The sequence below is a fragment of the Marmota flaviventris genome, chromosome 8 (assembly GCF_047511675.1).
Source record: "Marmota flaviventris isolate mMarFla1 chromosome 8, mMarFla1.hap1, whole genome shotgun sequence".
NCBI lineage: Eukaryota > Metazoa > Chordata > Mammalia > Rodentia > Sciuridae > Marmota > Marmota flaviventris.
Window position 1 is genome coordinate 51,588,551 of NC_092505.1, and position 4,342 is coordinate 51,592,892.

The window sequence follows — 4,342 nt, forward strand, 5'->3', positions numbered from 1 at the left end:
TCCTGTTTTCCGTTCACCTTCTGGCAGCTTAGAACCTAGCAGGATCTAGTTTTGACCTTTACAAGAGATAAGTGGGGAGGGCAGAACAGGTTATTCCCATTTCATAAGTGACATAACTGAGACCCAAAGAGGGAAAGTGACTCACCTATCATCACAGTGGGCTGGGACAAAACGAGGTCAAAACAAGTCTTCTGAGTGGTGCTATTCACCGTCATTGCACACGGTGGCATGCACAGCTGGGAGAGCTGAGCTGGTTAGGGTCTCTGAGTAACTAGAACCTCGGGGCTTGTGTGCCTACAGAGGGCTACCACTTCTTATTGGGGTGGGGACTTTCCACAAGATGCCACTGGCTCTCACTGTCCAGTCCTGCTGGGAACAAATGGTGTCCTCAGGCCCTGCCTTTGGTAGAAACTGCATCTCCAATATCCTCGCCTTAGAAAGATCACCTGCTCAGTGAGGCCTGGGGACCCATGCCCTGAGTCTTGCAGCTCTGAGCCAGGGCCTCATGAAGAATATGCTCATCTCTGAAGTAGGAGGTACTAGTCAGCAAGGACTGTAGTCAGCAGCTATCCTATACTAGGCCCTGTGCCACATTCCAGACTGAATTGCATGTCTCCTCTCCCAGATTCATATGTTGAAGCCCTAGCCCCACATGTGACTATTTGGAGTTAGGCCTTTTTAGAAGTAGTTAAGGACAAATGAAGTTGGAAGGGTAGAGTCCTAATCCAATAAGACCATCAATAGGAAGAATTGGGGCCTAATAAGAAAAGGAAGACAGACTCTCTCTCCAAGCCTCTCAGACTTTCCAGAAGTGTGTGAAAATAAATTTGTGTTTAAGGCCTAGTTTGGCATTTTGTTATAACTGCTCAGGCTGACTGATGCAGCCAGGAACCAAGTACTCGTTATTTTATTGTTTCTTCCTTAGGACTTGTGAAGAGAGAGGACCTAGCAGCCCCTACTGGTCCTTGCCCCTGCTAGTCCTGTCTGCCACCCTCTGTAGTGTGACTTTGAGCCTCAGTTGGTGGTGCAGGAATGAGGAGAGGACATTGCAGACAAAGTCTGGAGCTGTGGGGTGGGGCTTCAGGCTAGTCTCAGCCTGTACACAGGACCTCTGCTGGGACCTAGGGTCTGTGCTACAGCCATCATGGACCCTCCTCTGTTGGCTAGAGGCTGAAAAGAACTTTTTGCAAGATGTTCCGGACAGTGCCTTATAACTGAGTGCACGTGAGGTTGTATGAGCAGGTGACAGACTGGCCTGGTCCTGCCTATCATGAGCTGCTGGGCCACACCTTTGCCACCCATGGAAGAGAGTCTGCCAAAGACTCCTCACTTGTGAGGTCTATTCACTTTCTGTATTTCAAACAGCCCAGTCTGGTACAGGTACCATGTGAGGCTCCCAGGCTTGGGCAGCTAGATAGCAACCAGGCTTGTGTGTGCAGTGCTGGGTGCGTCACCCAGTCAGTTCACTGCCTCTTCTCACCTGATGCTCACAGTGCCCTGGCAAGCAGGCAGGGTGGGATCACAGGCTCATTTCACAGATAAGGGAACGGGAGTGATAGAGCCCGTGGCCAAGCCAGATCTGTCTAACCTCCAGCCCAGAGCTAGTGATGCATGAAAAGCCAGGCAGATGGTACCAGGATCTAAAATAAGGAGGGGAAAAAATACCTCAATTATGTAACAGAGGAATCTTTAAGCCTATGCACAGTAACAACCACAGAGTACGACCACGCGAGCCAGCTCCTTCTTCCCTGCCCCCTTTGGGCCCTGAGTGCAGCTTCCTGGGAGACTGTGTGCCAGAGGAGCCCACCAAGACAATCTGCCTTGGCTGAGCTAAAACTGTTCTCAAAGGGGCTCCTGAAGGCAGCCCTAGGAATACCAAAAGCCCTATCTGGGAGCTGCCCTCAAAGAGCTCAAGGGCCACATGAGCAGAACCTGAGACCTGCAGTGGTTGGTTCTTTTCAAAGAGCTGCACAGTCCTCTGGGGCGCTGATGGAGGCGAAATAGCCCAGGGCATACAGGGCTTCTCTGGTGTGTGCAGGCACCCAGGAGCAATGATTTGTGAATGGTGATTTCAGAAGCACAGAGTGAGGAACTGTTGGTCTCAGAACTAGGGACTGGAGCCAGGGTCAAGGGATAAGAGAGGTGGCTGTGACCCTCACAACCTCAGAGAATCCAAAGGGACCCGGCCATCATCAAGCCCGACTCCCAGCCTCCTGGATGAGGAGCCTGCGACCCGGGGCTTGAGGCCCTCCAGTGACAAGTGGCTCATTACTTCCTGAGAAAGCATTTCCTTAATTCAGAAAAATGTATCCAAAGACCAAGGCCAGATCTACTCAACTAACTTAACCCCTTTGACACCTGGCTCTAACCCAGACCTCCAGAGAACAATGTAAATCTTCTCAAATAGCTCTCTGGATATTTGGAAATGACTATCATGCTCAAGAACCTTATTTGACAAGCTTTCCATACACCCCACTACCCAAACAGAAGATATCAGCTATAGTTATCCCACCCTCCTCCTGTGTTCTTGATGATACAGGATGTTCTTGTCCCCTTAGCAGCCAAGACCTTTGAGACAGGTTTTAATGCTGACAACTCCTCACATGCATGTAACCAATTAAGTGGATGCATTGGCACAAATCTTTCATTCCATTATAAGTAGTTTAGGATTTAGGCAGGATCATTATTCCTATTTTACAGATAAGGAAACTGAGCCTCAGGAAGATGAAATGATTTACCTGAGATTACAGAGCCAGAAAAAGGGAAAACCAAGACATAAACCTGTCCTTTTGGCTTCTATCTCTAGGGCCCCAGTAATGGTTTGGATATGAGGTATCCCCCAAAAGTTCCTGTTCAGAGGTGAAATGATTGAATTATGAGAGCTGAAACCTAATCAGTTCATTCTAGTTTGAGTGGACTGATTGGGTGGTGACTGTAGGCAGTGTGAAGCATGGTTGGAGGAGGTAGGTCTCTAGAGGCTGCCTTAGAAGGATTCAACTTCCCTGTGGCCCCTCCCTCTGCTTCCTGGCCATCATGAGCAGAGCATGAGCTGGTGTTCCTCCACCATGTCCTTCTGTCACGACATTTGCCTCACTTGGGCCCAGAGCAATGGAGTCAGCGTACCATGGACTAAACCTCTGAAGCATGAGCCCAAATAAACTTTTCCTCCTCTGAATTGTTCTTGTCAGTTACTCTGATCATAGCAAAGCAGAGCTGACTAACATAGACCCCTTCCAGTACCCCTGGGTTGCCTCGGTCTCCCCAAGTGCTGGGTCAGACTCAGCTCGGTGAAAGAGCATTGGGGTGAGAGGATGAAGAACAACTCCCTCCTACTACTCAGCATTGCAGAGAGTCCTGTGAAAGAGAGGCCCAGGGCTGGAGTTGTAGCTCTGTGGTTAGTGTGCTTGCCTAGCACGTGTGAGGCACTGGGTTCAGTCCCCAGCACCACATAAAAAAATAAACAAAATAAAGGTACTGTGTCCATCTACAACTAAACATATTAAAGAGAGAGAGAGAGAGAGAGAGAGAGAGAGAGAGAGAGAGAGAGAGGCCCAGACTTTCCTGTCTCTCAAGGCACAAGTGTCGGCAGCATCTGTGGGATTGCCCAGTGGCCTCAACCCTGATGGAGGACCTGAGAGTGGGAACAGCAGGGGAAAGAAGCACTCCCAGGACTGAGCTGGGGACCACCTGCCTCCCCATCTACAGAGCTGTCAGAGAGGGGTGTGAACAGAACAAAGCTCGGGAGACGTCAGGGCCCAGAAATACCTTGTGCTGCTCTCAGTGAGACTTAATTACTCTCTCACATGTCAGGCTACTCTCACTTATCAAATTATAGGTGAACTTAATTACAGCTCAGAGTCACCACACTGGGCTCTTCAGAAATAGCAGCAAGCGGACCGTACAGCTTTAGCTGTAGCCATCTCCATTTTTGGATGAATCTCCCATTGTTTCCAGGGTTTCCAAGGGCAGCTGGACTCTGATATTAGGCAACAAGAGTGGGCATGGGCTGCACTGAGCACTCTCCTGTACTGACCACCACCTTGCCGGCCACTCAGCCAGGGAGGGCTGTGCTGAGCCATAGGCTGAGTATTCTATTTATTGGGTGGATCACCATGCTGAGGTCTCTCCCCTGCTTACCTTGTGTTGTGCACTAAAGTCTTGGTTCATTCTGTCTGACCAAAGGTGCACAAAAAGTGGTGCAGGACTTACCAAAAGTCACAAAGAGCAAGCATGGTGCTGGATGAGAAAATAGGCCTCATGGAGACACAAGGTCACCTTCAAGAAAACAGGGTAAAGAGCAGCAGGCCCCTTGGGACTAGTGAAGGTTCAATGACATCAGGAA